Consider the following 14,186-nt stretch of genomic DNA (forward strand, 5'->3'; position numbering starts at 1 on the left):
AACCGTTTTTACTTTCGCACAACCTAAAAACGCTCTAAAAATCTTATATTTTACCGATATGGGATTTTAGACAAGAAGAAGTGAAATAGAAGAAAATGATTTTGGGAATAATATCAGAGCCAGGTTTCGATCCTGGGACCTGTGGATTATGGGCCCACCATGCTTCCGCTGCGCCGCTCTGATTAATTTATTCAAAATAATTGAATGGAGGTTGAAACATAGCTCAAAGTCCGTAGTAGAAATTTGATTTTGGGACCACTCTGATTCATTGGTTTCCTGCTTTCTTATTAAAAATTTTATAAATCGAATCTTATAAAGAAATTGGCCAAAAATAAGTTAAATAACTCAACAGGCTCGAAGGGATAACCTCTTAATCCATAATCCATATTATAATTAAATGATTTATCAGTAAATCATATATTGGATTTGATATTAAGTAACGGAAGATGTTATATATCCTTATAATATTTTTCAGTAACAGAGAATAACCACATTGAAGTATAGATAGATGGTCAGATGAATGAAAATGGTATGTTAATAAAAGAAAAAGTTGTGATGGATTAATCAATTTGATCAGCTCCGTTGATTTGCCTTCTCTACAGCCCGAGATACTCAAGACACACCTACTTCCATGAACCAAGGATGTCAATGCATTGGGTTAAATGGTAGATTTGGCTTGACTCGAATCTATATAGGGTTGGATTAGGGTTTTTGATTTTTTTTACCTGAATTGAATCGGGTTCAGATTATGGCTGACCCACCCTGTTGGGTCATGATATCCTTGCACATATATAGGAAGTTTTCTAATTTGTTGATTTCTAACTCTATACTCACAAAAGTTTAGGATTTCTTTTTATATTTATTTTGGTTTTCTTCTTTCAATGACAAAGAAAGTGGCATTTTAGAACCTATAAACAAATGTCCAACTTAAATTAACAGTTGGCATCTTAGAACTTATAAACAATTTTCAACTTAAATTAACAGCTTTTAGGTTTTGAAAATGGGTTACAAAAACTACAATTGAAAGGATGTGGTTAGGTTTGGTTGGTATTGATGACGTGTAATTTGGCCCGACCCGTTGGTATGCAAACATGTAAAGTGATCTGATAATTAGATGACAGCTCAACATTTTGGAACACCTCAGTAGGCTAGGTCAACTCGGGCACCTCGGCTAAGACCGAGGTCCGAGCAGCTTGTGGTGTCCTAACCTGCCAAGGTGCCATGCAGCCCTCTTCTAGAAGCTAGTCAGCCGTCTCCGATCTTTCCTGGATCACATCGCACATTAGCATCTTTATCTTGCCTGGATCGAACGAACTCGATAAGCCTTGTTAGCTCTCATGAAGTCCATTTCTGGGTGCAAAATGAACTCTAGCTGGTTATGCAGGCCAGAGATCTCGGATATATAAAGGCATCACCTTCAGCCTCATAAGGTACATGCGATTTAGCTCTTTTGCTCCCTTATTCACAAGCAAATCAGCTTACTATAATACTATTCGCTAACTTAAGCATCGGTGTGCCCACATCGGATAAAGCACACCGGGACCTCTGATATTGTATTTCTTGCAGTTCGACCGGCCACGTGTTAATCTGATGTCCGAACTGCCTTCTAGCTAGGAGCAAATAGATCACACATATCATCAGGTATCACGTTAAACCAAGGTTGGTTCAGGTTTGGAAATTACATATTATTAAGTCAGAGTGGGTAGGTTTCTGTTTGGAGTTGTCTTTGCCATGATTGGTCGTATGGGAAAGGTAAGATGGTTTCCCTCTTACTCAATCTTCTATCATGTATCTTGAGAAATAATAAAGCAATAGACTTGCCAAGACATCATTCCCCAAATTAAACTATAAGATAGGTTATGCAACAAAATCTTGCAATTATCATTTTCTCCTTCTAGTTCATTTTGGGAAATTTGGAATTGGAGGAGCATAAATCTCTGAAAACAAGCAAAACCTATAATATATTTGTGTGTATGGATAGGGTGGCTCTTTGGGGTTTAACTAGAGAGGAATTCAAAGGAAAGGAATACCATGAATGCTATCTTGAGAAAATAACTCTTGATTGTTAATTATGCACCAAAATGACAGTGAAACAAGATTGAATGATCCTAGAAGAGGGTAGACTAAAATTCAATTTTGATGGCTTCTGTTTAGGTAATCCATGTCTATCAGGAATAGGTGGTATATTTAGAGACCTTACTGGCAGATCGTTCTTACACTTTTATGGTCCAATCAAAACTGGTAATTCTTTAAGGGTTGAATTGACTGAAAGGTGATTGTATAGTTGGTGGAAGGTGATTGTATAGTTGTGATTGACTGGTGCACTATTACAGGGGAAGGAAAATGGTTACTTAAATTTTTATTGGTTGAAGCCAAACTCTAGTAGCCGATCTAAATTGCTCATTCATTTGGATCCCTAGATTTGCAAATGAGAAAGGGAAGATATTCTAGTTAGAAGTGGTGTAGGTTGTCAGCATTTGTCTGTATTTGCTCTTTTGTATCCTCCTTCCATTCCTAACACCTTGAAACACCTTTTCCATCTAATATCTAATAAATTTATTGATCATTACTGATAAAAACAATAATGTAGGTTTTCTGTAAAAGTTGCAAATATTGAAGGTATGATGGCCATTCTTGATTGGTGTAAACTATTATAAGAATCATTTTTTAAGGAATAGTCTCCAATTTCGTACAGAAATTTTGGGTGGAAAACCATCATCATCCATTAAAACTTGTTTCCTTTGTCTTTTGGCAGGGAACATTATACTCTCCTTCAAAACTGCCCCCTAAACCACTTCAATTATGAGTCTATGAGGTTGAATACTAAAGAACCAAACATACTTAATTTTTTTTAATCTTGCTATAACATTTTGGAGCTTCCAACATGTTTTCTAACTTATGACATAAAATTGCAACATTCTCCTTCAGAGATCTCCCTACAAGGTTCTAGCTCAAATCGAGCATGAGCTCGATCTTGAGTCTTGTACTATCTTGGTGAGTCGAGTTTGGGCCCTGTACTATTCGGCTTGGCTCGGTTCGAATCCACCCCTGCCTGGTACATCCTTGGCAAGTTACTCAAGGTTTGGTTTGTTTGCAGTGCAATTTCATTTGTGCTAGTGCAAAATTGTGAGAATGCAAATGAGTTTAGAGCATCTTCTGGTTTACTTTTGTTTTGGACTTTATTTTGTTTTGAAGTCAAGTAAAGCCTGAAGCAAAAATAAATCCAAAAACTGATACTTCTTTAATGGCATGGATGTAGGTGGTAGAGATATCTAAGGGACAGATTGATGCCATGAAAGCTCTAATGGATTCAGAATACAAGAACAATGCAAGGCCTCTACAACAATTGAATGGGAGAAAGATTGAGCTATATGAAGAGGGTCATTGAGCTAGAACTAAAAGCATGTATGGTCATGAGACATGAGATCATTATCATCCCCATGTGGCCATGGATGGATTCTTTAGTAGTGGTTGATCATGGTGAGGTAGAGAAATGTAACTCTTCTTCATTAACTTGTTATGTGAAGCTTGGAACTACAGGGTAGGTAAAAAGAAGTCAGAAGTGTGTATTCCAAGGAGGGTTCATTGAAATATGGTCTCTTGTCATAATGTCATTATACATAGAACACAGTTAGCCATGGATGAACAAGTTCTTCCTCTGTTAACTAGCTAGATTCCAGGTAGTTTAAATTACAAAATAATTCTGGCAGAAGACTGAATCAAAATGAGGTTAAATTTTTTGAACTGCATTGAGTGGGCTTAAGCTTGTCAGATTTGAGAAGCTAGTTTCATAGTTTGCAGCTCCATTTGGTTTGATTTCTAGGCTTGTAATTAGCTAAACTGCAAGTGAATATAGGAAGGCGGAAAACTTATAATTTGGATAGAATTGTTCACTCAAAAATTAAAGTTTTCCAGTGTTATGGTTCCATTTGAAAGGAGTAGAAATACAGATATGTAGAGCACAAAATCTTTTATTTGGTATTGTTTTGTATGTATATGTACAGTGCAAATGCATATAGAAGAATACAAAATATAAGGTTTCGCAATCTACATATTTATATTTGTACTCTTTCCAAGTACAAATGCAAATGTGTACAGTTCAAATACAAAGTAATACAAAATAGAAGATTTTGCACTTTACATGTTTGCATTTGTACTACTTCCAAACTGAGCCTATAGAACAAAATACAAAGGTAATTATATCAAGTTTGACTAGAATTGTTCACTCAAATTTTCAAGTACAAATATAAATATATACAGTATAAATACAAACAAAATAATACCAAATATAAGGTTTTTTACTCTACATATTTGCATTTGTACTTCTTTCAAACTGAGCCTATAGAACAAAACACAAAGGTAATTAGACCAAGTTTGATCAGAATTGTTCACTCATTTTTTCCTACCGCTCAGAGGCCCATTGAGTTTTGTCAATCCAGGCACCATGGTTGCAAAAAGCCAATGTCCTTAGGATGATAGAAGCTTAATGAAGGCCATGCCCTATCTATGCTGCAATGCCTCAGCCCTGAAGTGTAGGATAATAGCTCAGCCCTACATTGGGCTTGGGAGTATTGGATCCAAACCCAGCCTGCAAATTTCTAGGCCCAGGCCCAGTGACAACCAAAGACCAGATAGGTGGTAATAATAAAAAGGATTAGAAGTCTGTCAGACAACCGCGACCATCTCATTCCAGGCGAAACCGGACGGGAACGATCATCTACAGCTGGATGACCCGGTAACCAGATCATCCATGCCATTAATCACGCTCTGATCGCACGGTCACTATTCATCCACCGGACTCAGGTACCTATCTCCTTAGAACTCAAGGATACAGAGGTACGAGCCTATAGAACAGATCCTGTTCAAGAAAGGTCGTGTCCATATTTGATTTCGCGCAACCTAAAAACGCTCCAAAAATATTTTATTTAACCAATATGGGATGTTAGACACTAAAGACAAAACTTGAACCTGGAGGGCTTTCACACAGTGGCTTGGCTTCTAGTGCTGCAAGTGCAAGGTAGGCCTTACACCTAAAAGTCTAAAACCAAAAGCATTCCTACGTGAGCTGTGAAAAATCGACTTTCTAACGAAGCTATCTTTAATAGTTTCTCCAAAGTGGCTCAGTCAATGCAACTCCATCAATATTTAAATCCTCCAAAACGGGAAGGAATTAAATCTCTGTAAGTTGTCATTTACTGGAAATGTTCCCAGTGTGTGACTGTAGTATATTGTGGATAGGGTACGAATATCTTTCCCAAAAGAAGGAAAATGGGATTCCTCTAGATGCAATTGCCATTCCTTCGGGTGCAACCATTGGAATCAAAAAGGCTCATTCCGATTCCTTCTGTTTGTTTGATTGAAATGGAATTCCTCCTTATGGTGGAATTGCTATTTTATCCCCTCTTTACTGCGTGGATTTGAATTTTACATATCTCATTCCCAACTCCGAACACATGCACCCCACCACAAACTCGACCCGTATCTCAGAGGGGCTGGAAATCCCAACCCCATTCCTGTCCCCACAGGGAATGGGGGCTCGAATTTTCACCGCCCTGCCCCTCCTTGACTTTTCTCCTTGAGTCATGGTTTCGTTCACATTTTGGGTTTGACTTGAACTTGCGTAGACCAATTGACCCTCAATTAAAATTTAGACAAATAAATACCATTTAATTTGCAACCTCAAATCCTAATAGTATTAATTTTAAGTCCGTTTCAATATAGAAACAATTATATCAATAAATTTTAAAATTAATAGACAAAATTAAAATTCATAAACAAGTATTTCACCTAAAAATATTTCTTGGATTGGATTTTAACTTGGCCAAACCAATTGAGATTTCATTTTGATTCAGAGAAATAGATGCTTTTTGCAATCTTAAAAATCTTAATTACATTATTTTAAAATCCATTAAATTTGGAAAATTACATTAACTAATAAAAATTTAAATTTCATAGACAAGTAACTCACCAAAAATATTTCTTGGTTTGGACTTTCTAGCTTCTGCCTTTTGGGTTGTACTTCAATTTCCCTCGGCCTCCAGTTGAAGATGGTGTAGTGTATGGGAGAAACTGATTCAACAACATTTATTTCAACAAATCTGCTATTCAATTGGCTTGGATCGAATGGGATGAGTGAGCTTGAATTTCTTCTATGTTTTTCTTGCAGAAACATAGAAGAAAAGTAACAGAAACCAATTCTTGAAAGCCCAAGTTGAGTGAGAGTCCAAGATTGGTTCTTCCACTTCTCTCTTTATCTATATGGAGCAAACTCCTAATATTATTAGAAGGTGATCCAAACCTGATTTGGATCAAAACTTTTCTTTTCTTAATTGATAAACGTTATCCTCTTAAGAGGATAAGTGCTCCATACCCAATTTTGACCCAAATCACATGATGACTTAAATAATCATATTAGTAATGGGCCAATTTCTCTTAAAGGCTCGCATACCTAAGTGTTGCATGACCATTTGGGCCTGATATTGTATGGTGTTGGATCCCACAAAGGTCTAACACAAATCTATGAAGGTTCAGCCCCACCTCTGATAGAATTTGGACCAAATTCACTACTTAGGGTACTGAACCATTGAGCCAATCAACATGGACTCAATCTGGGCCTGGCATTTACACCTAAATGATCCTTAGATTCAATCACCTTATGAAGACCCAATGATAATGTATTTATGTGAGATAAATCACATTAGTTAATCAACCTTGTAATGATCTCTTACACTTAACATCTTAGCCCATAATCATTAGAACATTGCCCGACAGGGAATAACCTCTCCCTTGATTGTAAGGTGCAATATCACACTCTCTGCTTGGATGGATCCTGAGATTAAAATCTTTTGGGAACCTTTTTCATAATATAATAATGTAATATGCAATATATTTTGCAAAACAGATTTCAAACACAGGTGAAATCCATTGCCAGTAGTTTAAGTTTCCATTAGAGAGAGTGTAAACCCTAATATTCACTTTTTTGACAAAGGGGTCAATCCTATTACTATGATCGCCCACTAAAGTAATTTCCTAAATTACCCCAACATGCCCAGATATTTGACCCTTGATGGATTTCACTAGTTGACACATCAAAGGCAGCCCGATTCACTACATAGTGCAGTATCATAATCAAGTCTAGAGTTATGTGTAATGTTCCAATTTTGCCCATCTATCTCTAAGGTCCAGGGCATAACTAGAAATTGGTTTAGGTTCAATATTTCTTCCAAACACCCGCTACTTGTGCTTTGTGTCTAACCCTAGCAACTGAGACAAGATGCTCCAACTATTTGACAACACACTAGTGTCAGTCTTCTTAGGACAAACTCTCCAAGTCTGTCTAATCGTTGAGAACATTCTAAACTAATACGAGTTTCACAGGTGTCCAGTTTAAGAGGTAATACACCAAAAACATACCAATATAAACATGAAACAATAATGTACATTATTCATTTACAAATAAATGTCAATGTACATCAGTTTGATTGGAGCTAGGGCTAGAAATCTTGACCCCAATCTATTTGACGCACTCAACCCACCCACCTTGGAACCCACCCAATCTATTGGTGTGTCAATATGGGTCGAGCAACCCATTAGGGTCAGTGAAAAAGGGTTAGGGTGGTTTGGGTCGAAGGTACCCATTAGGGTCAGGATGGGTTGGGTCGCGCGGGTCAAGATGGGTTGGGTCAAAGTCAACTCTACATATACTCGCCAAATCACAAAAATTAGAAGTTGTAATTATTTGAAAACAAGCCTCCTAGTGCGCCAACATCTCATTACACTTCCAAACCATTGTGCCACAATTTATTTTGAAAATAAGTGAAATAAAATGAGTTTTATTAACTTTCGTGTTCACATGCAGTTTTATACAAAAGCAATTTTATAAAGTAATTTTACGAAAATGACTTTTAAGAAAGCACTTTTACATGCAAATACTTTTACAAAAGCACTTTATGAAAGTACTTTTACGAAAACACTTGTAGAAAGCAAAAAACATTTTTATAAAAGTACATTTATGAAAGCACTTTTACAGAAGTACTTTTATGAAGGCACTTTTATTTAAGTACTTTTACAAAAACACTTTTATGAAAGCATAAAAGTACTTTTACGAAAGTACTTTTACACAAGCACTTTTATAAAAGTACTTTTATGAAATCACTTTTTGAAAGCATAAAAGCACTTTTATAAAAGTACTTTTATGAAAAACTTTTACAAAAAGTACTTTTACACTAAAGCACTTTTATTAAAAATACTTTCGTAAAAACACTTTTATGAAAGCATAAAAGCATTTTTACAAAAACACTTTTACAAAAGTATTTTTACACAAATGCACTTTTATAAAAGTACTTTTATGAAAGCATTTTTAAAAATTAATAAAAGCACTTAGAATTTCATAAAAGCACTTTTAAAAGTGCTTTTATGTAGTACTTTTATCAAAGCACTTTTATAGAAGTAATTTTGTAGAAGTACTTTCATAAAAGTACTTTTGTGAAAGCACTTTTATATAAGTTATGCATTTTTTTGTATTTTCTGCAAAAAAATTGTTATTTTTTGCATTTTTTCTACATTTTTGCAAATTTTTGGTATTTTTCTATATTTTCTAAAACTTTTCTGGTATTTTCTGCATTTTATACAATTTTTTGGTGCTTTCTTTGCTTTTTTTTTTTAATTTTTGGTGTTTTTAATGCATTTCCTATAATTTTTTGGTTTTTTTTTGCATATTTCTGATTTTTTTCTACAAAAGTTCTGAATTTTCTATATTTTTTAGTATTTTTTGTATTTTTCATAATTTTTGTATTTTTCACAAATTTTGTTTTTTTTTGTATTTTCTACAATTTTTTGGTTTTTTTTTGCATTTTCTGAAAATTTTCTTCAATTTTTTTTGCATTTATATACAATTTTTACATTTTTGGGTATATAGATTTACTTGACTCATTTTTGTCATGTGACAATCTTGAGAGAGATTATTCTCTCAAAATTTATTACTTTGCATATACGGGCCATCCTGACCCTTTTTTGTATTTATAAGTGAGGGTAGGTGGATTACCATGGGCGAAGGTGGTTAAAAGTCAACATGGAAGGGTCAAGTGGGTCAATATGGGTCAATATGGGTTGGTCAAGGTGGGTTAGGGTTAGAGTGGGTCATGACCCTTTAACTAGGATTGATTATGGGTCATGGTGGGTTGGTGGGTCAATATGGGTGGGTTGATATTCAACCCTTACCCAACCCTTACCCAACCCAACCCAATCCACTCATTTGCCACCCCTAATTGTAGCTAAGGGCATAGACTGTCTAACAACATTAGATGTGGGTTTGAATCTTACAAGAACGTGTACTTTTTTTTCCTAAAATCTAAACACTACAAGAAAAATGTCATATAAATCTAAATGTTTGATTTAGAAATATGAACCAACAATGTTTTAAGAGAAAGGTTCATTTCTTGCACTTGCATGTAGTGAAGAATCACCACTTATACGATGCATGCACTTTAGAAAAAATAGATTGTCAACTTTGAGGTAGGCAAGTGGGTAAGGGCAAAGAATGAACAATACAGATCATGAATAACAAAATAAGCTATTTTCACACATTTGTATTCATTTATTTTATAGCTTTGTATAATTTATGTGTGTAATATCAAAATGCAAAACAAAACATTATTTTATTGCCTTAAATTCTGTGTTACCCCTACATAAACCTTCATATTCAACATTAGCATGCTAAATACTCAAGGCTTAAGTCTTGTTTGTGCGGTATGAGAATATTAAGGCTAAGCCTTTTTTTTCTAGCCTCACCTCAATGAGTTCAGATTTGTTGTCAACAAATGCTTCCGACATTTTTCCAACAAGTGATTATAGTTGCACATTGGGAACATCTCCCCTTGAATGACAAAGGAGATGTTCCCAATGTGCAACTGTAGTAGCTTGTTAGGATATTGTTGGGAGTAGATCCTTATCCCACCTCAATAGACTTTTAAAACAATGTATATGGTTATATATATATATATATATATCACCTTTAAGGTTCGATTTGGGAAGAGTGCAAATATAAGATTATATGCATGCATACTAGTATTTGCACTCTTCCTAAGTGGCAAGAATGACAACAAGGTTGAGTGGGGTTGGGTTTTGTATACCCTATCCCCGACCTCAAATTCAAATACCTCGCTCTATACCCTAGTGGGGCTAGATATCCCAACCCCATCCTTATCTCTATATGGATCAAAGACCTTCAAATTTGCATCACCCCTCCTTATTTATTCCTATTTGCAAACTTTATTGAGATAAAAATGTAGTTGTGCAGAGTAATTGTTGAGCTAAAGTGATTGACAATTCACTTTGAATAATCAATTTGGGATGAAATGCATTTGGGTAGTTGTCTATTATCTAATCACTTTGGGAAGAGTGCAAATATAAGATTATATGCATGCATACTAGTATTTGCACTCTTCCTAAGTGGCAAGAATGACAACAAGGTTGAGTGGGGTTGGGTTTTGTATACCCTATCCCCGACCTCAAATTCAAATACCTCGCTCTATACCCTAGTGGGGCTAGATATCCCAACCCCATCCTTATCTCTATATGGAGCAAAGACCTTCAAATTTGCGTCACCCCTCCTTATTTATTCCTATTTGCAAACTTTATTGAGATAAAAATGTAGTTGTGCAGAGTAATTGTTGAGCTAAAGTGATTGACAATTCACTTCGAATAATCAATTTGGGATGAAATGCATTTGGGTAGTTGTCTATTATCTAATCACTTTTCAAAGATGAATGCTATCAAGAGCTAGAAGAAAGAAGCATTAAGCTCACGTGCTTTATATTGTGCCTCATTTCTTAGGACTTGACGAAATCATTTGTATATGTGAACACTATGGGATATTCATTGACCTAACTTGGTTGACTTAACCTTAGAGAGCAATGGTTAAAGTTAGGTTTGTTTTTTAGGCATTCTTAAATTCTTTTATAGACTTGAAAGTGAAAAATCTAAGATTGGAAACCAAGTAGTTGATTTCCAAATCTCTAAAGTCATAAACTCAGAGTTTCTAAGGTTTAGAACTATCAATAGTTGACTTTCATTGATATCAAAGACATGTATTACCTAATAGTTGATACCCATGTAGATTTAGTTGACTACTTGTGATAACTGAGGTTAGTGTCATATTGACATTGGTTTTTACTCAACTATGTCTCACAACCGAGGGTAGGCATTTGTTAGAAGTCGACTATCAAGAGGAAATAGTTGACTACCAAAGAAAAGAACTCATGATAGTCGATTACTTGCTTTAAACATTTCTAAGTTTGGTTGATTCCTTTATTAATGGATCTATAATGGTCATATTCTCTCAAGCATTATAAATCAATGATAGTTTTAAATTGGAAAACTCAAGAGCTTGAATTATAGATTTAGAAAAGTGAAAAAAAAAACATTTTGAATAATAGTGTTTTAGAAAAGAAAGTGATTTTTTAGATTATTTAGATCATACAAGTGAGAAAAAGCTTATATAATTTTTGGGCTTATTTGTTTCTCACTACGATTTTCTAAACCTCTTCAAGTGATTGAGCTTATAGCATCTATGCATACTCTTGCATTTGAATAGTTTTTCTTATATCAATTTTATCAACCTATCAAGAGGCATTTGTATTATTTGTGTTTTCTCATTGTTTATCATTTTCTTATAATAGGGTATTCAAGTTTGAACATTATCAAATGTCTGGTTGGCACTCACAAGCCCAATTGTTCAACTTTAATTGACACTCAAAAGCTCAACTGTTTAACTTTTGTTGCCACCCACATGTCTAATTATGTGAGTCACCCGTAAGTCCAACTATTGTAAGGTTTTGCTTGAGGAGAAAATATAGGCTTAGGTTTGGCCAAACCTCTACAAGGGGAGTAGCCCATCCCCCTACCCATAACCCCCTACCCAGGTGTAGGCGGGATTCGATCCCAAGTCTCCGCTATGACCAGAGGAGACCTAACCAACTAGCTGGTTGGCACCTTGCACTTGTTTATTTACTTTGTTAATTGTCATATTGCATTATACACACAACCTTCTATTCCATTTAAGGCCTGTTTATTTCCTCTTAACTCTTATATCTGAAGAGAAATCTTTTAACTTTAAGAGAAAAATGGTTGTTCATTTCCTCTTATCCCTTATTTCTTAAAGTGCAACCATACAATTTTTTTTGTTTTCCAATGATACCCCCAAAAAGATAAACAAAAACCCTCATATATGGGGTCAAAATGGATATTTGATAATTTTTAGATTTTAGAAATCAGAATTTAGAACAACATTATCTGCATTCAAAGTTTAGAGGAAAGAAAAGTTCACCAATACCAATAATTCTCTTAATGTAATTATTGCACTTTCAGATGTTAGACTTCAGAGAAACAAACAGGCCCTAAGACTTGATTTCCAAGGTTTAGAATTTATTAATTAGGTAAAAATCCTTTAGAATCCAATTCACCACCCTCTTGGATTAGGCTAACTGGGCAATACACACACACACACACACACACACATTTATCCACCTTTCCATCCCTGTCACTAGAATTTTGGGTTTCTTTGAAACCTGCCTAGATTGGGGTACTTAGGGGGAGCCCCAACAGGTATAGGTCAAATTGTCATCTATGCTAAAAGGAGTCTAAGGGTCGCGAATATATCTATTATTGAGATTTTAAACTTTTCATCACTTTTAATTGAAAATGTGTTGAATACTATTTAATCTCAAATTTCCAAAACAAAAAAAAAGTAAAAATAAAAAGAACTTCGATAATTTATAACTCTTGACACACAAAAAGAAATACATATAGTGTATCAGTTCACAATACTTTGAACCAAGGTTTTCAAAATTGACCTAAAACTAAAACCACTTTGTCCACTAGTTTTTGAGTGAAACAGTTCAATTGTCAAATTCAAAGGTTAGTCCATGATACTTTTAAAATTAAAAAATAAAAAATAAAAAGTAATTCAAATAATTGACCCAAAAATCATTGTTCAGGTCAAACGGTTTGGTAAATTCCAGGCCAGATGCAAAGTGGAACCAAATATATGACCAGTTCTTAGGTTGAACCGTTTAACCATCTAGGTCAACGACAATTTTAAAACCATGCTTTGAACCTTGATTTGATGCACATTTTGGTTGTGTTTGGTTGCAGTGCAATTTTATTTGCATTAGAACAAATGCATGGGAGTGCAAGTTAAAAAAAAATGCAAATTCTTGTTTAATTTTGTTTTGTGTTTACACTTTATTCTGCTTCATGTCTTAATTTTACGTCATTTGTACTGCAATCAAACAAAATAAGTCACAATTTGGAAAAAAAAAAAGTGAATTTATATTAAAATCATTTACACTTCCACACTTTTGCATCAGTGCAATTTATTTGCATTGCAACCAAACACAGCCTTAAAATTTTAAAACACATAATATAACTAATTCAGTAATTGTTATATTTTCCCAAAAGCTGTAATGGATTCTATAATGGTAAAAGGGGTAATACCCTAAATTTTCAAGGATTGGCATATAGCCTGAGGGAGATCAGGTTGGCACCCCACAGAGAGTGCCCTACATGCACACATCTCAGCCTGCTGGGAGGTGCTAAGGGGCATCATCTATGGGGTGCATATGCGAGTTCACCCTGAGGTTTTAAAATGGGCTTAAGTACATCCCACTAGACTTAAATATACCCTCAAGTTACTAACATTTGAATTGGAAGAAAACTGCTAACCCCGTCTATTCAATAAAATATCTGAATGGGGTCAGTCCAGAAAACGACTTCCCCCAGCTACTGTTTGTTTATCTCTGGATTTTGTAAGAAACTACATTCTTAAGTAACTAAATACCATGATTTGCTTATTAGAAGTTCAAATCTAGTCGGGCACTTGCATAAGGGTTTCTTGTCTGCAAAATGTTCTCACTTCCTTTTTCCAGGCTATATGGTCCGTACTAATTATGGTTTTTAAAACCAGATCAGACTGAAAAAGCTGGAAACCGGCCAGGTGGCCAGTTTTGGTTTTCCCCAAAACCATTGATTTTGGTCAGCAAACCACTGATCCAGGCGGTTAAGCGTTCTAACTATTATCACAACTAAATTACTAAACTTTACTGGGTTCTAGAAAGCCTTTCTGTCAATATCAGAGCCAGGTTTCGGTCCTGGGACCTGTGGGTTATGGGCCCACCACGCTTCCGCTG

General features: G+C 35.1%; 1 non-coding gene across 1 annotated transcript; it reads right to left on the reverse strand.

Moving 5' to 3' along the window:
• Positions 1-4,659: 4,659 nt before the first annotated feature.
• On the reverse strand, positions 4,660-4,876 carry LOC148871220 (small nucleolar RNA U3). The gene has a single exon (XR_016108541.1). It is a non-coding gene; the product is annotated as a small nucleolar RNA U3 (small nucleolar RNA).
• Positions 4,877-14,186: the final 9,310 nt, after the last annotated feature.

The sequence above is a fragment of the Nelumbo lutea genome, chromosome 2 (assembly GCF_056320005.1).
Source record: "Nelumbo lutea isolate HS-2025 chromosome 2, American lotus-T2T, whole genome shotgun sequence".
In the NCBI taxonomy this organism is placed as follows: Eukaryota; Viridiplantae; Streptophyta; class Magnoliopsida; order Proteales; family Nelumbonaceae; genus Nelumbo; species Nelumbo lutea.